Raw genomic sequence first — 23,042 nt, forward strand, 5'->3', positions numbered from 1 at the left:
GATGACTCTTTTGAATTGCTACTATCCCAGGTCTTCTAGAAAAACATGCACCATTCAATGACATCTTTAAAAAAGGAAGTGATCCTGATACAAAAACAATACTGAAATATTTACTAGAGTTTGAGACTCTGTGTACCAAGGGAAGCATTAGCATGGGGTGCCTTCACAGCACAGCTGCTGGGTCATTTCAGAAAATATGGGTCTGACAGATGGAGAGAAACTAGAATGAAACCTGCAGGTATTTCTTGTTCTTTCTCAAGTCATGTTTATTTTAATTAAATTAGGGAAAAAGAGAGTCTCATTTCTTAGAGGGGGACAATCTTAAAGGACTTTCATCTCCCTGCCATTTCCCCCTGGAGAATTCTGAATGGAAGCAGGGTGGGGAGAATGCCTCTGGCATTTTGAGATTGGAATGAGTAGCTTTCAAAGGGAGCAATATATTTCTCTTCATAGACATGTTTAATAGATGATGCTGGATAGTCTGTTAAGGTAAAGAGTCCTCAATTTGTAGGTGAAACATATAACCAAATTAGATATCAGACTAATTAGAGTCAGTCAGTTCTCACCAGGAAGGCTTGCATTTGTTCCTGGAACATCATAACTGTCATTTTATTAAAGGAATATTTTTGTAGAAAGATATGAATTTGTAGGCACATTGACCCACTTGTGAAAATGAATGTATAAGCACCCATTTCTTCTGATGTCAGGAAACTTAATTTCCAGATTCCAAAGTTCATTTAGAGCCTTCTAGTTTTAGCTCCGTTGAAGCTAAGTAAATATGCTAATGATTCAATGTCTCCCTCCACTCTTTCCAGGAAGAGTCACTGACAGTGAATTGACAGTCATAGCCAATGATCATTTATACAACTGGGTATCAGGAGCTACTCGGACTGCTTTAAAACTTGTCCATTTCACACCAAAGTAGACAGATTTAGGTGATATTCCACATCTCACAACTAGTGACAACTTAAAATGGAGAAAAGTCTTTAATTTTTTCCCCATACCATCCTGTTATTCTGTTATTGCTGTGAGCATCTTCTCTGGGTCATTGGTATCCAGACCTGGGACACTTGCACTGAAGCTTCACCATCGCCCTCTGCTGGCTGGTTGAAATGCTATGCGTAGAGCATGTCAAGTTCGACTTTTCTTTCTCTAGAAAGTCCTCTTCTCTAAGCTTTCAAACTAAGAGTGTGTCAATAAACTTATATCTGTTTGTGATCATCATTATTCATTAACCAAAAAAATCTGCTGTTGAGGAAAATACAGGATTTCTGGTTCTTGAGAAGTGGCAGGTAGAAGGACCAAAGTCTCATTGTATATTCCTTAGAGTATCTGGGCCAGAAAAGAAATAGAAAGTCTTAGACAAAGAGTCAGCCAGTCCTGAAACAGCTTTTTCCAAAACAGACTCTTTCCAAAAATAAAAATGTGTGCTACTATGGAGTTGATGACAATAATTTTTCTAACTGCTTCAAACAAGCAGAGCCATAAAAGCCTTTTCCAGAGCTTCAGGTAAGAGGGAAGGCACAAGAAAGAAGACAGTGGCAGGAAAATGTCTGTAGCCAAGCTTACAGAGTAGACTTGAAGACTTGGGATGGGAAAAGGTTTTCTCTCCTTCTTATCTCTGCAAAGTACCCCAGGTCCAAAGTCCAAACAAGAACAGACAAAAGCTCAGGTTTTCATTTTCATGGAGCAAACTGACTTTTGCTTACTTCTAAAAATAAAGATACAGAGCATCACTGGACATCGGTGTGGAGGTTGCAACTCATCGTAACAACCAGTTATTTCCACTCTTGAATGTGAAAGAATGTGTATAAAAATGACACAATTTTAACAGGGTATTTTTGAAGATGGGTCACTTCTACAGGGAGGGAAATGATTTTCACCCCCCACTCCTCAGTATTTACAAATCCTAGCCAACTAGGAACAGATATTGAAGATGTGCATTGATGTTTTATGTTATGCAGATATTGCTCATTAGTGAGAGTCATGGTCCAACAAGCTCTGCCTATGATATCTCATTTAGCAGGGGAGAAATGTTTAACCAACCCAGAAGTGCTGTTTTCACATCCCAACAACACCGGGAAGTTGTTTTGGATTTAGCAGAGTTGGTCTGTTTATCAACCCATCTTTAGAGTGTAAATTGTCCCCAGTGTAGAAGAGAGTGAAAGAAAAGTCAACTGACAAAAGCATTATTTGGCCTGAAAGCACAGATGCTAGAATTCTGCTCTCCTGGCAGAGACAGCCAGCTAGCTCCTGTAGGATGAGCCCTGTGTCTTTCAGTAGACAGGTGTCTCCTGAAAACTGACACCAAGAGTGTCAAAACAAAACTACAATAACAGGTTTAATCAGGCATACCAAAACATACTGAAAGCAACTTCAGCTTTAAAAAAAGAATAGAGGCTTCAATGAAAACACAAAGTGATGACTTCAGCAAAATGTTTTCAATATTGTCCTTCACGCATCACAGAAATGACAAAATATTTCATAACTCTTAACAGAATGATGCTTTCAACATCTGGGAGCCAAGGAAACATCTTTTGGGAAACAAAATAAGGTATGCAGCATTATTGATGAGAGTATTTAGGTTCTCAAGCCTGAAAGACCAAAAGAACATTGTGAAATTATCTTAAACACTTTGGATCTGAATAAGCAAATGATTAGTGTGGGGGAAAGAAATTCAGTGTAGTTACAATGAAACACTTGGATGGCTTAGGTTTTGCTGTGAATGCACAGGTTGAGTCAAGCTTGGGAATAAGGAACAGATTGACCTCCAGGTAGGCAGCCATGCCTAGAATACCAAGGCATATGAAAGGGGCTGGAATTAGCACATTGAATGGGACAAGCTGGAGTGTAGAAGACATTAGAACAGGAAGCAATTAGAGAATGCTGCTGTGAACAACACCTCCAGAAAAGCAAAACCAAGCTTATATAGAAGTTAAGTAAAGTGTGACCTCAAAGCAACCTTCAGCCAAACCTTAGGAAGTTCTGTCAGAAGCAAGAGGGCAGACCTTTGTAAATGCCTCCCTCTTGCCCTTACCTACATCCACACCTGGCACAGGATCTCATCTTAGACAGATAAGACAGATAAGTCAGCTTTCTTGAATTGGGACATGTGATTCTTCTGTTCCAGGATATTATAATGAATCTACCATAAACTGGGCATAGAAGCATTCCAGCATTCCTACTCAGCATCACAAATAATTGGGAGTTTGGCTTGTTTTTGTGACCAGTCCACATCCTTGTTTACAAAGAAAAATGTAGGCAAAATAATTCTAACAATATATCGATACATATTATATCTTTGGGTCCCAATTTTTTATTTTTGTAACTGTTTGCTTTAAAAAAATCAGTGTTTATTTTTTCTTTATTACTTCCTTCCACAGATGAGAAAACACTAAACTATAGTTTGTGGTCAATCTTTCAGACATATCTCCTTTCAATTCACTGCAGCATCCTTCCAAAGTCCGTTGGAAATAGCTTAATCCGTTTACATAACTGTTAGTAAAAAGAAAAAAATAAATAGCATAAATTAACCCAATAATTTTCTTAGCCAATCCAGAACTGAACAGAGTATTGGGGAAACTCTTTGAAATCATGCTGTTTTTGAATTCAAAAACAATTTCAACTTTCCTTTCCTTCTTTGGTCTCCGGGCTCTAAATATTATGAGAAATTCGGCACATGTGGTATGTACCAAGACGAAGGATTGCACGCTGATGCATCAGGCGGCAGCCAAAAAGAACAGTGGGACCAGGCAGAGATGACATGTTTTGCTCCAATGGCTTCAATTAAAGTTAGACCATGTGCTCAGAAGCTCAGCGGCTTTGCTTCTTGTTAAAAAATGTCCTTCTTTTGACATCAGTATTTTATTTCTATGCAGTAGCAGTATACTGAGATTTGATGCATCTCATCAGCAACATTCCGTTCCACAGTATACGTGATGTTAGAAAAGGTTTGCTGTGTGTGAAAGCTGGAAGGCCGCCTCATAGGCCACTCCAGCAGCTTAGCTACTGTGCTGGCACCTCGCCAGTTTCCCTGCTAAATACATAATTAAATCTCACGGTCGACATGGTGTGATTCATTCCCATAAAGTGTGAAAACAAACAACTGTGCATGCGCTGTCCCCAATTTCAAATTCAAAACAAAAATATCCTGGAATCTTCCATTTCCCTGAAGTTCCAAATGTAATTAGATTGGTTTTTAAAGACAAGTAGTCTTCCAGCTTCCATGTGTTAAATCCAATCTGTCAGTTAGGAATGGGGGAGGTGGGGCAAATGACTGTGAAATGTAACATCTTGATTTCCTCTCTTTATAATCAAGTGTTCAAATTGACTTTTTTCCCCTAGAATTATCAAAATGTCATTGCTCTCTCGTGCAGAGCCCTGTATATTTACCACTTTACAGCCAAGAGCAAATGTTCACAGGAAAGTAATCAGACACTCTGAGTGATGTTGACTAATACAGAACTACAGCCGGCACCCATGTGTGCATGGGTGCAATAGCACAGGACTGGGCTCCACTCCATGACCTGAAGTCATATGGTGCTTAAACAAGATGCCCAGGGCCTCTGAATAAGTCACTACAGACTTCTTCTATAGGATAATTCTTCCATCCCTGCTGTCTAAAGAGCTTGGCATACAACAAGATTCTTCCACCTGCATCCTGGAAGAAAGTCAATATTGAGGGGAAAGGTAACATTTTCAATATAAACGGAATATTTCCATGTATTTCAACTGGGAAAGTTCAGAATAAAGCAGAAAATGATTCTGGAAGAAAGTCACAGCTTTGTAAATTCTTTTCAATAAATGTCATATATCTTACAGTATAAGTCTAAAGTTAATATTCAAAGATACCAAAATATTCAGTTTAGCTAATGTGTGAATGTAAACTTATGGAGGTTAACTATATTATATGCATGGATGCCATAAATAAACATATCATATATAAACAACTCTCAGTAGTGAGAAATTTTCTATTACATTATCTACTGATTTTTACTTATAATTCTATGCTACTATGTATATTTCCCTGTACATGTATACCTGTCTTACACACTCTCTGCCTCCTTTACACATTAGCCATACTAGAGGACATATTCCTCAAACATGGCTTCTACATCCTGTCTGTATAATTCTAATTCCACTCCTTCAGCTGTGAATTTGTTTTCCCAAACTGTCAAAACACCTCCCAGAAATTTCACAGCCAGCTCAAATGCCCCGACACCTAAATATTTGTCTCCTCTTAACCTTGCCTAGTTAGTTTGGTCCACTCTAGTGGCATTAATGTAAATTTTGATATTCTGGAACACTTCCTTATATTTATTTTTCCTCTTTCAACCTATGAACTGTAGAGTTGATTAAAAAGAATCATGCCTTATCTATTTTTAATCAAATTCAAAGTTAAGAATAGGAATTTTTTGAAAGAAGAAATAATTTTTGAAAAATTCGGAGAAGGTGCTGGATGTGGTGATGCACATGTGTAAGCACTTGGGAGGACAAAGCAAGGAGGCTGTGGGTTTGAGATGGACCTGGGCTACCTGAGGCTACTTAGAAAGAAAGAAAGGAGGGAGGGAGGGAGGGAGGAAGGGAGGAAGGGAGGGAGGGAGGGAGGGAGGGAGGGAGGGAGGGAAGAAGCTACAGAAAAGGGAAGAAGGTTTAAAAATATCTATAATCCATGTACCTTCTTTATGCCTTGTATGACCAAACAATGTACATATGATTTGACATAGAGAAAACATACTCTGTTGTATAACACGTTACATTTATGCTTGCCTGAATATTGTATACATTACATGATAATTCATTATGTAAACCTGATTAATTCTTTACTGTTAAATACTGATTCCCATGAGTCCAACTTCTGTTCTCTTCTCTGTTTTAATTAGACTTAAATTTATAGTTGCCTAACACGTTCTGAAGCTATGTTCACCCTCACATTTATTTTTCTTGTTCAAGTTATATTTTCCTGCTTTTTCCCCGTTCAGTCAATTAGCCTCTGGGTTATTCCTCAAGCTAGCTCTTCCTGCCGGTGGCCTTGCAGGCACTATTCCCTTACCTAGTCCACCCATTACTACTGTTACCTAAATAATAACCGTCTCGCTTACCTCCTATTGCAATTCACCTGAGTTAAAGCATGTCCCCGCCTTGTAATTGTACATATCTTCATTAAACAAATGTCTCAGAAGGTCTGAAAATCGCTTTCCCTGTGTTCACCCCACTTTTCTATGCATGTATCACTATCTTGTTATGTAATTTGCGTCGTGTCTCTCTCCCTGAATGGTGCGTTATCAATCTCATAAGGGCAAAGACTTGTGTCTGTTTTCTTTATGTTGTTATTTAGTTGTTATGTAACTGGCACGTAATTGGTACTTTAAAATATTTCTAGCATATAGTGGATGCAGTGGTGAATGTACTTTAGCTAAATCTCCCACCTTCAAGGTTAGTGAGAAGAAATTGCTTTTATTACACTTTGACTGTATGTAACTGTATTGTAAGTTCCCATAACTGGTAAGCTTAGGGCTAGCATTTCATCTCCAAAACATACTTATCTTTCACTACTTGGGCTGCTTGCTCATCTCTTATGACACTGACTTGACCACAACACCCCTTCTGCTCCTTTTAGTCAGCCACTTTTGCCCCAAAACTGTTTTAAGTTTGTTGCACTTAAATGATTACATAACTTCACAGACACTAGTAAATCAGTACATCATGAATCTGAGAATAAGATTTCATCAATCTAAAACAACTTCGGTTATTTAATAAGACTCACTAAAGGCAAGTCAATGTAAAAAGATTTAAATATTATAACAAGGAAAATATTTAAAAATAAATATAACTTTTTTCTCTACAAAATAAAAATGTAAATGCACAAAATGCATACAATGCAGGTATAATCTTTGCAAAAAAAAAACTTCTATAGTAAATATATACTAATTAAATTCCCTACATAAGGATGTATATGTTAAATTTAAAAGAAAATATTCATGTTCCATGTGTGCATATAACTTAAATTTAAATTAACTTTATCATTAAATAGACTCATCAACAGAGGTGATATGAAAGATATAATCTTTAAGCTTCTCAATTTTCATATCAATGAAATGAAAAAAATACTAGTTATGTTACCTACAGGAAATATCTTGTAAGAAAAAAACAATAAAATTCCATGTCATGAAGTTCCCTGAAAAGCTATTACACATGTAAGCTGGTGTCATAATTAAATGGATCTAAGAAGAAGCTGAAAGTAATAAAAGACACCTTTATTCCTTCATTCCCCTTAGACACGTTCTTTTCTGGAATTATCAGGGCCTTTTCACATAAGACTATTCTAAACTTGAAAATTCAAATGCATCAGGCATTCCAAGCATAACTGGAGCAAATTCAAATGAACATCAGATTTTCATTTAAATCCAATTCTTTCCATATCTCCTTCCTCTCTTTCAAATCTCAGAACACTCATTCCTCTTATAGCTGAGCTGCTGTCTCAAGAGTCAAGGAGCTCACTCAGGTCAAAGTCCTACCTGGGGCACCAGCTATCACAGGCAGCCCAGCTGTGCCTACATACTAAGAAAATGCCACCCAGAGTCTGAGAGTCTCCTGAGCAGGATCTTCATGTGCTGGCAGAATGCCACAAAGCCACTGTCAATGACTGTGAGAGTACTGCTCTCCTGGAGCTCCAGCAATCCAGCCATTCCATTCCATCCCCTCAGCCTAGGCAAGTGGCAACCAGACCCTTGGTTGCTCTCCAGTGGCCAGGCTGTCTTTCTCTGTTCCATTTTGTCAGCAGTGTGAAAAGGAACTGCAGGAGGTGTCAGGTTAGCTAGGTGTCTGCAACTGCGAGACCACTCATGAGGATTCGACGGACAGGGCATGAGGTGTGCATTTAGTCTTTACTAATGATCTTGTTGTGCTTTTGTGCACAATTAATTAAATTCTTGGGGCTTAAGTTCTCTCATTCTGAAAATAAAAACATAAAATATATCTATGTCAGAGAGGAAAATTCAAAGAATTTTTTGATAATTAAAAATTAGATCACTTAAAAACCAATTTGCCAGGACTTACAAAGTTGAGAGACGATATTATTACCATTACTACTATTCACCTACATGTAAAAGGAGAAGTCAACACATGCCCTCATCATTAACCCAGTAGCTATCCTCAATTAAGGACCGCCACAAATGGACAATTTAGTTTTCTCTAGGGAAGATAGATGCACTGTGAAAACAAACTACCCTTAAGGGTAGGGTGCATGTTCTGCAGTCGATAGCCAGCAGGAAACAACATATAAAAGTCTGATGAACTCGGCATTTCACATTTAGTATGAAGATGTTTTTTTTTTCTTTGTCTTTCAAATCAGAAGAACAAGCTGTTCACATCATTTGAGGAATGCCTCTGTGTTTTCCTTAGCCACGCTGTCCTATGTTGGGATACATGGTCATAGCCCTTCCAGGTGCCACAAAGTTAGCACAGTTCAACTGCCATAAAGATGTGTCTATTTTTAAATTAATTCCAAATGTCAATATCACACTGCTTAAAACACAGGAAAAAATCATCATTAAAGATACATAGTAGTTATACTAATTATATATATAATCTTTGTATATTTTTAACTAAGGTTTTTTATCATGTTTTTACTTTCTTTTTCTAACTGTAAAACTTTTTAGAAATTTATTTTGATTATGATTTTGCCTTCCTTTACTCTTCCAAGCTTCATTCCACATCTCTTGTTTGGATCCCTCCCCCTTCTGTCTCTCATTAAAAAACAAACAGAAATCTAAAAGATAATAAAGAAATAAAAAAATAAGGTTGAAACAGATCTGAATAGGACAAAACAAACAAACAGAAGATAAAGAGTACAATAATTGACACAAGAAACAGATACAGTTGCAGAGATCCATTTGTGCACTCACTAAAGAATCCCATAAAAACACAAAACTAGAAGCAGTAACAGAGATGCAACGAGCTTGTAGGGTAAAATAAAGAAAAACTTTTTAGAAAATCAAAAAGGTGAGATGTATTTTAAAAAATAAAAGAAGAGAAAGAGAAGAGAGGAGAGAGGAGAGAGGAGAGAGGAGAGAGGAGAGAGAGAGAGAGAGAGAGAGAGAGAGAGAGAGAGAGAGAGAGAGAGAACACAACATTATGAGAAGAGGGAGAAACCACAAAAGATGCCCTTGAGTTCGTTTTCTGTAGGCCAGCTACTGCTGAGCATGTAGCCTACCCTTAAAAGTAGTGCAACTTCCTTAAAGAAAACTAAATTTTTATTTGCAGTGGTCATTAATTGAGCATAGCTACTGGGTTAATGATCAGGACATGTGTTGACTTCTTTAAGCTCTAGAACCCATCTGCCTCAGATTCATGCAGGCCCTGTGCATGCTGCCTTAGACTCTGTAAGCTCGATATACAACAATCATGTCAATTTAGAGGATTGTTTCCTCAGTGCTCTTCATCTTTTTCCTACACTTTTTCCACATCCTTTTCCACGGGGTTCTCTGAGGCTTGAGAGGAGGAATTTAATGAGGCTATTCTATTTATAAATGACTTTGCATATAGTCAGTCTCTGTATTTGTTTACATCTACTGGAGGAGGAACCTTTTCTGATGATGGTTGTGCAAAAAAAACTGTTCTATAAGGATAGTAGAAAGTCATTAGAAATCATTTAATTGCTACATTACTTTTGTTCAACAGTAGTATTTGATTTAACCCTAGATTTCTGGGATGTTTAGTCTCAGGTTCTTGATCACTCAAGCAGTATTAAGACGATTCCATCTTGTGAGTGGGTTTTAAATCAAATCTGATATTGGTTGGTTAGTCACACACAAGATTTGAGTCAGCCTTGCACTGCCATATCTTATAGGCAAGACACTATTGTAGATCCAAGTATTTGTAGCTGGACTGGTGTTTACATATCACCTTTGGTAGCATGCAGAATACCTTCTTCTACCAAGAACGCTAGTCCGTAGGGTGAAGGCTTTAGGCAGTCACAAGCACACCTTCTCTGTGTTCGATGAGTGTTACGGGAAGTATTAAAAAAAACAATGGGCATTTCCTGCACTACAGATGGCACCAGTGGGCCACATGGCACCAGAACTCCAAAATCTCTCCACCCAACTGCTAAGTTTCCTTTGGCGGGTAACTACCATGCTAGCCCCCTGCTTCAAAACCCTCACAGCCTTTTTGGTGCACATCAGGCAAACTCATCCTTTGCAGCCGTACCTTTCTCTCTTGAACTCAGTCGACTTGCCATGAGAAGAAAAACACCACACAAACTTAGTTTAGAAACAATGGTAACTCAGTCTCTGGGCTCAACAACTAGAATGCTAATCTTGTAAACCATTTAATTCTAAATCCTCCAAAGGCAAATCCTGGCAGATTCACCATAAGCCAGGAGACACTTGTAGCTACATCTTGCCCTGTTGATATACTGTCCAAAAAGTCCTGAGTACATGACTCATTTCTTGTCTGCAGCCCCTCCCAGGAGAGCAGAAGTAACATCAGAATACAAAATACCAAGGCCACTCACAATAGATGAGTTGTGTGGGTGGTGTCTTTAACAACGGGACCTTGGTTATATTTGTGGAGAGAAGCTTATATTCTTGGCAACAGCCCGGGTTACTTGGAGGTTCCAATGGGACCCCTTTGGCTGACAACTCAATTACATGTAACACAGTCACAGTATTGAAAGCATCTGGAGCGTTTTCTCCTCCATTATTTGGAGATCTCATTTAGAGGGCCTTCACATATGTATATATTTTAAGAAGCTTCTACAGTCTGAAGTTTTCATACTTATATGGCCATTAATTTTAGCTCTTTTTGCTTATATGCCCTCTTTCCTGCCCCTCTTTCCTCTCCCTTGTTGCTAGATTCTCCCATCCCACTTCATTCTCTCATCCATTCATAACTATCTATTCTGTTTCCCTTGTTGTATGTCTTCCTCTTGTCCTTTACTCTATGCCTACCTTCTGTTATTCTACAGATTATAGCTTGGTTATCATTGATTTAAGGGCTATTATCCATATTTGTCTTTTTGACCTGGCTTACCTCACTCAGTATGATTTTTATTTTCTAGTTCCATCTGTTTACTTGTTAATTTCATGATTTCATTTTTAAATGTCTGACAGATATTCCATTGTGTAAATATATCACATTTTCTTTATCCTTCATCTTCTGATGAGGGGAATCTAGGTTGTTTCCAGTTTCTGGCTAGAATGGAGAGAGCAGCAATGAAGATGGATGAGCAAGTGTCTCTGGAAGGGTGTAAAGTCCTTTGAGTATATGAGCAAGAGTGATATAGCTGGATTTTGAGATACTTCAGTACTCACTTTCCTAAAAAACTGCCATAATTTCCACAGTGGTTATATGGGCTTGCAGGTACCCCATCAATTAATGTGTATTCTCCTTCTTTAACAGCCTCAGCAGCATGAACTGTCACTTGTTTTACTGATCTTAGCTATTCTGATGGGTAAACTTTGGAATCTCGAAGAAGTTCCTGTATGCTGCCTGGTTGGTGGCTCATTGTCTGAGAGATCTCAGGGGTTAAGACTCCTGCTGTTCCTACTGGGTCACCCTCCTCCTCAGTTTTTTTCCACCCTTTCCCTAATTCAGCCAACATCATTCCAATGGTTAAGTGTTAGTATCTGCATTGTCTCAATAAGCTGATTGTTTGGGCCTCTCAGAGGACAGCTATGCAAAGCTACTGTCCGTAAGCACACCATAGCATGAGTAATATTGTCAGGCCTTGGAGCCTCCCCTTGAGCTGAATCCCAAGTTGGGCCCGTAACTGGACCTCTTTTCCCTCAGTCTTCTCCATTTTTGTCCCTGTAGTTCTTTTCGACCGCAACAATTCTAGGTCAGAGTTCTTGACTGTGAGATGGCAAACTCGTCCCTCCACTTGATGAGCGATCTTTTTTTAGAGGGTAGACTCTACGAGTTCCCTCCCCCCATTGTTGAGCATTTCATCTAAGGTCCCCTCCCTTTGAGTTCTGAGAGTCTCTCACCTCCCAGGTCTCTGGTACTTTCAAGAGGTCCCACCCCCTGAGGTTGCCTATTTCTATTTACTCTGCTGGCTCTCAGGACTTTTCTCCTGTCTCTCCCATATCTGATCATGCTCCCCTTTCCCCTTCCCCCCTCCCCTCTCACACTCATGTCCCTCCCTCCCTCTGACTCCTGTGATTGTTTTCTTCTCCCTTTCAAGTGGGATTGAAGCATCCTCACTTGAGTCCTTCTGCTTGTTATCCTTCTTTAGTTCTATGGACTGTATCCAAGGTATTCTGTACTTTTTTTTTTTTTTACTAATATTCACTTATTAGTGTGTACATACCATATATGTCTTTTAGGATCTGAGTTACCTCACTCAGTATGATATTTTCTAGTTCCATCCATTTGCCTATAAAACTCATGATGGCCTCGTTCTTAATAGCTGAATAGCATTCCATTGTGTAAATGAACCACATTTTCTATATCCATTCTCCACTGTGGTACATCTGTGTTGTTTCCAGTGTCTGTATATCACATATAAGGCTCCTATGAACTTAGTAGAGCATTCGCCCTTGTGGTACGGTGGAGCATCTTTTGGATATATGCCCAAGAGTGGTATATCTGGGTCTTCAGGTTCTGATGAACCTCCAGATTGATTTCCAGAGTGCTTGTACCAGTTTGCAATTCCACTAGCAATGGAGGTGTGTTAGACGTTCTCCACAACCTCACCTACATATGCTGTCACCCAAGTTTTTGATCTTAGCTATTATTCCATGTTGGCCTGATAGGATGCAGGGAGTTAATTAAATTTTCTTGTATTTGTTGAAACTTGCTTTATGTCTAAGTATGTACACAATTTTGGAAAAAGTTCCATGCTATGCTGAGAAGAAGATATATACTTTTGTATTTGAGTGAAATGTTCTCTATATATTCATTATGTCCATTTGGTTTATGATGTCAATTAACTTCACCATTTCTTTGTCTTGTTTTTACCTGGTTGATATTTGTAACTGCATGAGTTGAGTATTGAAGTCACTCTTTATGAGTGTATGAGAGTCAATGTGTGATTTGAACTATAGGAGTGTTTCTTTTAGGAACTTAGGTGCTCTTGTGTTTTGTTCATAGATGCTAAAAATTGCAATGTCCTCTTGGCAGATTTTTTTCCTTTGATGAATATGTAGTGTCCCTGCTTATCTTTTCTGATTGGTTTTGTTTTAAAGTCTATTTTGTCAGACACTAAAATGGCTCAATTGGCTTTATTTTTAGTTGCATTTGCTTGGAATATATTTTTTCATCCTTTTACCCAGAGGCAATATTATCCTTGATGTTAAAATGTTTCTTGGAAGAAGAATGATTCAGAAGTAGGATGGATCCTTCCCCCCCCCCCATACATTACGTCAGTCTGTTTTCTTTTTTTAAACTGGAAAATCAAGACTAGATGTTTAAAGTTTTCAATGAGCTCAATGAGTTCTATTTGTTGCTTTGTTATTTTGTTGTTGGTGTATTATTTTTCTTCTCTTAGATTTGTTGGTCTGTGATTATTACTTGTATTTCCTTGAGTGTTATCACCTTCTTCAGGTTGATGTTTTTCTTCTAATACCTTCCTATAATTTGTAAATAGATACTACTTAAATTTGCTTTTATCATGGAATGACCTACTTTATTTGAGATAGTTACAATAACTAGGTGCTCAAAGCTTATAATCCTCTGTCATCCCATAGTCTACTCCATTACAGTGTCACCAGAAACATTTTATGGGTCTCTGTAAAATATCATTCTTCTTCCTGAAGTGCTTTACTGAATTTTGTTATTGTCCTCTATGACAATGATCTATTGTCAAGTTTCTGGACAGTTAAATTTTGACTTCTTATGTCATAAATAATGCTTTGCTAATCATTATAACATACTTAATTGAATCAAATATTACAAAAACATTTGTAAGATTGTCATTCCTTTCTCTAGCATGCACCTACCAAACAGTTTTAGGATTAGATTTGGAGAAACCACCAAGAGTAATCTGGTCCATTCAATCCAGAAAATTCAAGAGAAACATAATAAAAATAATATATAGGCTTGAACAATATTAGAAAACAAAACAAAAATATGATACACTGGTCAAAAATTAGCAAAAGCAAGGAGCCATTGCTGTGATGACCTTCGAGCAAAAGGAAAGAAATGGGGAACTAAGCAAACATTGATGAGAGAGCTGTCTGATGGCATCTGTAGCTTAATGGGAAAAGATACTATGAATACAAGTAAGAGGAACAAGGAAATAAATAGCATGAATGTCTTCTCCTCCTATCAGCAGCCACACTCACTGGACACCCAAGGACAGAGGAGCCCTTGGGGTAAGGTCAGCAATACAAAGCTAGGAGTAGAACAAAGAATGAGAGAGTGCTTAAGACTATTTCTTAAAGGGTAGCTGGAAAGTACTCTGCCCACAGGTAGAAAGAAATTGCTTCATGAGCTTATTCTATTATTTTGCTCTCCTGCCAGTAAGACTATGAAAGCTCTACATCTTCTTTGGTGTATAAGGTGCATGCCTTTGGTTTTTGTCAATCTGATTGCTTTGGAATGGCATTCTATTTAAATATAAGCTACCCTTATCATTGTTATAGATGAACATAATTTCTTACACTTTTAAGAATATATAAAATTCTTATATAAAATTTGTGATTTTTCTCTTCTTTTAATTTTCTCCTTATTCTTTTCACTCTTATTTTTAAATCTTCTATCCTTAAAAACATTCGAAGTGATGTCTACTTTGTCTCTACCTCAACCCAAACGGACAGTATCTCATTTCTTCTTTTGATACATTTATCTCCTTCAGTGTTGTTTTTACCCCTGTGTGGCTTTACGACGTTCATTTACTGTCCTATATTTGTGATATCTATGACACAATCTAAGCACTACATATCAATTAAATTAAATACTATGGATGACATTATCAAAGCATTTCCCCTGATATCTCAAGTCAAGTATAAAAATGTTAGATTCAGAATGTGCTTTTTATCATATCTATATTGCCATTAAATGACTGTTTTTATACTAAGGAAATCTAGTCTAGTAAAAGTTAGAAGTGGTGAATGGGTGGGAAGATGAGGAAGAGTCTAAAAGGAGAAGGAGGTAAAAACAGGAAGGTAGGGAAGTCGGAGGGAGGGAGGGAGGGAGGGAGAAAAACATACAGAAGGCCTGTATCTTTGACATCAACCATTGGACTGAGCACCGGGTCCCCAATTGGGTCCCTAATGGAGAAGTTAGAGAAAAGACTGAAGGAGCTGAAGGGGTTTGCAACCCCATAGGAAGAACAATAATATCAACCAACCAGCCCCCCCTAGAGCTTCCAGGGACTAATCCACCAACCAAGGAGTACACATGGAGGAATCCATGATTCCTGCTACATACGTAGCAGAGGATGACCTTGTTAGGCATCAATGGGAGGAGAGGTCCTTGGTCCTGTGAAACCTTTATGCCCCAGAGTAGTGGAATTCAAAGGTGGGAAGGCAGGGGTTGGTGGGTGGGTGGGGGAACACCCTCATAGAAACAAGGGGAAGGGGGATGGTATAGGGGAGTTCGGGGGGACCAGGAAAGGGGATAACATTTGAAATGTAAAGAAAGAAAACATCCAATAAAAAATAGAAAATAACTAAGAAACACTAATACATAGAAGAGTTAAATAGTTGAGTGAAAAGGCCAAATAGCACACAGTAGATCATTAATCTTGCATTAATCTTCTTCCTGTTTGTTCACCAAATGAACAATAATTTTCAGAATGTTAAAAAACTGTGAAATGAGTAAAGAAAAAGTTTAATGACAAACTGTCTTAGTTATCAATTTGAACCAACTGAAACAGTTAATCAGGCTTAAGAAGACATTGATCATAAAAGCCTCTGATCCAATATTGACTGACATTAATAGATAACAAATCCAAAACTTATTCTTCTTCAAATACTAAATATTTTACTAATGAAGAGTGAGTCAGTTCACTAAGAAAAATGATAATGGTCCATAAAGTTCATGTGTAAGTTGGTAACTTGTTATTTTCAAATATAGGGTACTTCTTAATTAGTCTAAAAAGCATGTTCATTTTCTGAAAGTGAAAGTTTCATTGCCAGGAAAAAAAAAGTGTCATGTTTCAGTTTTTAAAAGAGCTATTTGCCAAGTCCTTGAAAGTATTGTCACATTATGTATTTAAAATATCTGTGCTATAATTAAAACTATATAGTGTAATATTTCATCAGGAAATCCAGTGATGTAGCTGTGGTAAAAACAAAAGCCATAAAAATAATACAACAGATGCTGAAATATCCTTAGAAGAAAATTTCTATCTTGTTGGATTCAGAAAAAAAGTATAACAAGTTAGTGATTTATTCTTATATGTTAATAAATGAGAAATATTAAATCAAGTCAAAAATTGGAGAAAACAAACAAAACTAAATATATGAATTTTCAATCAAGTAAACAAAATATAGAAATCACTCAACAAAATTTACCATGAAAAATTTAACATCTATTACACCAAGAATAGAAAATAATTTTTTAAGGCCAAAGTTAAACACAGCATTATGACTAAAGAATTTTTCCAGGCTGTAAGACTGTAAAAAGCTTTTTTCACACTGTACTCAGAAAGTTAGAAATATTGGTGAGAGGCATAGCATCCTTAACAACACAGCTCATCCACATTGAAGCAAAGGAAGTTACATGAGCAGGATGGAGTTCTGTGGACCACATTCTGACCTAAAGATTTCAAGTAATCCTAGGTGATTTTACTACTGAATTTTATCAGAAATGCATAGAAGAAATGGGAGAGATGGAAACGAATACCAACATGTTTCATGAAAGCAGAATCATTCTGATACAAAAGTCAAACAGATATTATAAAAGAAAGCAATCCCAATTATATACACTGGGATACAAATAAATACTAGAAAATGAAATTGAAAGTATACTTTAAATGGTAACAAGAAGTTTATTTTTGGAGATTTGACTTTCTCAAATTTTTGTTACTCTCAAACTATAAGATTGGTTTTAGAAGCAGAAGCTGAAGTAATGGCACAGTGGTTCCACATTTTTACATACTTGGAAGAGGCCCAAGATATCTTCTCAGCATCCATGTCGCATAGACCACAATGGCTTTTAACTATAGCTCCAGATGAATTGACACACATCTGCCCTTCATAGTCACCTGCACACAGATACAGATGTATATACTCACATAAAGATACACACTTCATTAAAAATAAAAGAAAACTCTTCTCAAAAGTAGAAAATTTTATGTATAATATTTATATATGAAAAGAGGAAAACTTGTGTAATAAATGCAAAAAATTCACTTGACAAAATTCATGTTCCATTTATGTTTTTAAATAATCAAACTAAAGCATTGGACTGAGGTCAGGAACCCCTATGGAAGAGTTAGGGAAAGGACTGAAGGAACTGAAGGGAATGGCAACTCCATAAAAACATCAACATATGTTACAGAAGACTGCCTTGTCAGGCCTCAGTGGGAGAGGATGCACTTAATCTTGTAGACACCTGATACGCCAGGGAGGGCAATATGAGGAAGAACTCAGCAAGGGAGGACTAGGAAGGAGCAACATTTGAGATGCAAATAAATAAAATAATAGTAATAAAAATAATAGTAAATTAAAAGCAAAAATACCAGTTAAAAAGCAAACTAAATGAAGAGAACTAGGAGTAGAGGAAAAGTTCTTCAACTTCATAAACTGTCATCACCTACATAAAATCTATAAGCACAGTTGCATTTCCTCATTAAATGTGGGATGTTGTTCATGTGATCTGGGATAGCATGGTAGGGCTTTCTCACAACCTCTACTCAGTTATACAGGAAGTTATACAGAATAGGAAGGAAATGAGATGTATGGTTTACAATTATAGAGAAAGAAGAAAAGTGTCTCTATTTAAAGATAGTGAAAATGTAACATGTGATAAAGAATCTATTTCAAAACCTCAAAAGCTAATAAGTAATCTTATCAAATTATGATATAAAATTTATGAAAAGAAACATTTCTACTCTATGTATTAGCAACAGTAAATTGGACAATAAACTAAAATTATCATATTGATAATTGTAGAACAAATATAAAATTCTCCAAAGCAAAAGACATGTGGGATTTATGCAATTAAAACTATAACATACTACTGAGAGAAAACTTTAAAGTGTAACAACATAAAAATATATCCACAGATTGAGAAGGCTCAGTATGTTAGAATGTGAATTGTCACCAAATCTTTCTAAACATTCAGTGGAATCCCGAGCAAAATACCAGCAGAAAACCTTCTGTCGAATTGATCAGCTTACTCTGAAATTCACTGGGAAGTACAAGGATCTAGACCAATCTGTGTCTGATCAATCTTGGAGAGAACTATGGTATTGGAGTTGTGCCTTAGAGACTTACCAAGTATAAATCAATGGAGTGTGATGTCAGCAAGGTAGCACACATATTCCAGTGAAAAGGAAGAAGCCCGATACTGAGCACACACAGGTACTCAGATGTCTATGAGGATCCAAAGCAATGCAAGGTGAATGAAAGCTTCCCCCGACACCCCCCAAAAATGTGCTCGACTACCTATTTATCCCCATTCATCTGTATAGCCACAGCTTGGACACATTATGCACAAAAGTTCACAGCACACCATAGATCTAAATATAAACCCAAATCTATAGTGTTTATAGAAAACATATACAGAGTATTTCGTTTCTTAGGCAGATTTCATAAGAATAAAAATAGAATACATCTCCCAAAGGAAACTTTTCTTTAAAACAATTCTTTTTTGAATATATTAAAAGTCCATGGTAAAGAATTTGAAAATAAATAAAATGAAATTATACAATGTATAGATTTTAACCAGACCCCCAAATCTATATTTCTATATATTTAGAATAGCTATTCTGGAACTGTGACATTTCACATTGGACTTTTTACTTTCACTATCAAATATATATTTAAGTACTTATTTACCATCAGAATACACACACACAAAATCCATGACAGTTTATACTGAAAAAAATCTTTGTGCCATCCTTCATGGCTCAAATTATAAAAAGGTAAAAATCATAAGATTGAACTTATCAAACCTTGAAGCATTTCTAGTCAAAATCATGTTATATATATTAATTATACAATACATATTAATTACATATTAGTTTTCAAAATAAATCCACATTGTCAACATCCATAAAAAACTATAGTCATTACTTTTCACCTAATCTTATTCAGTTTTCTTTCAATTGTGTTTTTCAAATATGTAAGTAATACTACGAAATAAGTTAAAATATCACAATAAATGATTTCAAAGAAGGTTGAAATCAAGTTTGAGATATGTCAAACACTGAGAGTTATGCAGTTATTATCTTTGATTTATCAAGTTGGTTCTGAAGCTTTGGCTGCTAGACTACAATGGAAGAAAGAGAATGAATGATATAACCCTAGCTATCTAGCTTTTAAACTTCGAGTTCCAAAGCAGAATCACTGGTTTTCTAGCATTTAAACTTGTTAGATGAAGGAAAAAAGACAAACACATCAAAGAAAGGAGACTCTTGTGACTTATAAGTAACTTGCCAGTAAGCTAATAGAGCCTTGCTCTTAACTTGTAAGATGAGTTAACTCATTAATTTCCCAATAGGGAAAGGACACTAAGCAAGCACAAACTGACTATAAAAACAAAAAAAGGAAACAAAGTTCAAGGACCACACTGGAAATGCACAGCAACCTGAGCTCCTCAAGAGTCTGCCCAAGACTCTTAGGTCAAGGGTCATCCACCACGAGTAAATTGATGGATGAATCCTGTCTCAAATTTAAAACGGACACTAGACTGCAGAGGTAATGTGACTTCAGGAATTTTTGATTAAGGTAGGTAAACATGCTGCTAATTGTGATTTTTGAAGATTCATACATCTTAATGTTTTCTTCTGAAATACCTCACATTTTTAAAATGCTTAAAATAATACAAAACAAACATTTGTATCAAATATAGCCTATTTATGGACCATAAATTGCAAGCTCTGATCTTGACATTGATCATGTCCCATAGAGTTTATTTTATTTTTTTGTTACTACTACCCTATCTAAACATCTAGAAAGTTCCAACTCACAGTTCTGATTTTTCTAATATGACAAAAATTACTAGTTTGAAAAAAGCCATTTGAAATTGAAAGTGTCTATCATGCAGAGAAAGCATTGGATTTTTTTCTTTATATCTTACAAACTAATCAATCAAAATTTTATTTGCTTATAAGATCACTATCATTAAATTGATATCATGCTCATTATAGGAATAGAAGCATATTGCTGTAGTATTGGTATTAAATATCATTACAACTTATGCTTTAACAATTTATATTTACTTATACTATGTATCAATAGAACAAAGACAAAATGGCTCAAACATGCAATTAACTTATTTAAAAATTAGAATAAAAGCCAACTTTGTAATTTGCATATGAAAATTTTTTAATTTTTATATATAGCAGGAGAAATTACTAAAGATCACCAGATATTTCCATGTTATTCCTGTTTTCCCATTCATCCTTGCATTTAAGTGCATTAAAAAATTAGTATCTACCAGTACAAATGTCACTTTGGGGCTAAGATAGTCAAGAATCACAGCATCTCCATCAGTAGTGTACCCCCCCCCCCCGCCTCCAAAGACCTTAGCAACTACCAGCTCCTGGCGACAGAGGTGAAATAAATAGAGAAATCCTCTATTCTGGAAATAAAACTGAAGTTCTTGAGGCTAATCATTACCACACTTCAAACTGTTTAATCTTTTTAAAAATGCAAACAAACTGAATGAGATAGAGAAAATAAAAAGCAAGTGAAGAAACACACTGGAGACTCTGAAGGGGTTGGAAATAAATTCAGAGATGTGATCAAGTCTATGACGTAAGCACATCATGCTTAGAGCAGTACCTCACTACCTCACTAGTGGTAAGATGATAGGTGCAAAGCTGAAGAAGTGGCTGGTCCCTGACTCCAGTGATAGCGTTTTATTGATTAGAGCAACTTTTTGTGTTATAGAGAAAGACTGAACTCCTTTCTTTTTTTTTTAATGCAATATACAAACTTTATTTTAACAAAACAAGTAAAGTAAAACAGGCATTTATATTAAGAAAAAACTACAAGAAAATTTATCTTTAACAACTTAACCCTACTTGCAGTTGCATTTAACTGAGCTCTGTTGCTGTGAAGAATACAGCTCATGCACGGGTGTGGATGAAAGGTTTGTACATTTTTCAAGTATTCACTGAATACTACCTTATATACACATATACATTAAATTTGAAAAAGATTGGATGATAGCAGCTGTACTTCATTTCTGTTGTTCTTTTGGAAGAGGTCTTCTAAAGAGAAGAATATGCGGTTCTGGCTCATGAATCATGTAATGAACCCATCCTAGACTCTGTTGGACACCATGTCTCCTCCACTCCTCTTCGGACATCAAATGAGTTTTGGGTACTTGTTTAGAGAGTTCTCTGGGTAACATGACATGCCGGTACTCGTAGTGTTCGTCGAAGTACTTGTCTGAGTAGTAGATCTGCTTGTGGGCCATCCTGCCAGCACGCGGAGGAGAAAACAGGAGCAGGAAACGGGGCGTAAGGAGCTCCACGTCCGCCTAGGGTCAGCGCAACGACTCGAATGAGGCCAACCGACTGAGCTCCTTTCAACAAACACAAGCAAAAATTATTCAATCCTGAGAGTCATGAAGATGGGGTTTAGGGATGCTTCCACTTTGGACGTTAAAACCATGTTTATATGAACAGGGAATAGGTGGCAGGAAGGACAGTGACAGAGGACATCTCCAAGGCAGTGGACTTGACAAGGCTAGAGCACGGATTCTACTGCTGTACAAGCTAGTTATGAAGTCCAGCTCTACCATTAACGCTCATACAACTTCGGACAAGTTGTTTAATTTCTCTGAGTTTCATATTTCTCACATATAGCATGAAGCTTCTAGCAGTATCTTTTGCACAAGAACATTGTAAAGACTAAATAACTGAATCTGACAGAACACAACCACAGTGCCCATCACAATGCTAAGCAAAAAATTACTTTTAAAAGACAAATTTCATCATAATAAAAATATCAAACATAAAATTTCATGACAAGTACAAACACAACATTAAAATTGAAGAACAATCCAGGGACTTTTAAATTATGGTTTCATATTTTCCATTGAGTGCAAATTTTCAGAGAGAATGAAGACCCAAACATATTCACATTTCTATTGAGCTTTCGAATATATACATTTTTGCTGTTAAAGAGAAAAAAGAAATGACTAATTCATTTTTATCTCACAGCCTAAATATCCTAGCATCTAATTTTAAATAAATGTATTAAAGTGGCAATGATTGGGTATGAAATATGACTTACATACTGGGTCTATTACTCAACTTGCAGTCATAAGTATTAGGTGATTTTATTACAAACATGAAAAATATAGTAGAGTGACAGATGATTAAGTGTTCTTGTTTCCATTCTGAATATTTAAAATAATTTGACAATGATGAGCACAATGAGAATAAAGCATTTATCAAAAGAAGGAAATGTCTAATGTGTATTTCACGATTTATGTACATCAAATTATCATTGACAGAAGAAATTTAGTTATGTTATGTTTTCCTTCTACCATGGAGATTCTATATTTGTGTCCTATGTCTTAAAAATAATAACTGCCAATCATTTTAAGAAGCTGAGAGAGTTGCTTGTGGTGGGCATTCTATCAACAATTATAGATTTTATCATTCTTCTGTTGTTGTTTAACTCCTAAGTTAACAATCACTAGAAATTATACCTTAGGTAGAAGATACACCATTTAGATTACAAATTGATATAATGAATTCCTTTATGGTATAATTTATTAATCTGACAATAGATTTATATAAAATTCCAGTAATAGATATGAACATTAATAAAAATGTGCTTTCTTTTGATAGATTGTGTCAATTGTTCATATGTATATCCAGTTGTTCTAAAACTATGCTTTAAAGATGTAATTAATTCTAATGAAGACTTTTATCCTACACTGATGCCTAATCCCTATTCAGAGTG

The 23,042-nt window shown here is 36.3% G+C and overlaps 1 pseudogene; it reads right to left on the reverse strand.

Moving 5' to 3' along the window:
* Nucleotides 1–21,303: 21,303 nt before the first annotated feature.
* On the reverse strand, nt 21,304–21,543 carry LOC114623380 (annotated as a pseudogene).
* Nucleotides 21,544–23,042: the final 1,499 nt, after the last annotated feature.

The sequence above is a fragment of the Grammomys surdaster genome, unplaced genomic scaffold, assembly GCF_004785775.1.
Source record: "Grammomys surdaster isolate TR1022 unplaced genomic scaffold, NIH_TR_1.0 198, whole genome shotgun sequence".
NCBI classification, from domain to species: Eukaryota; Metazoa; Chordata; class Mammalia; order Rodentia; family Muridae; genus Grammomys; species Grammomys surdaster.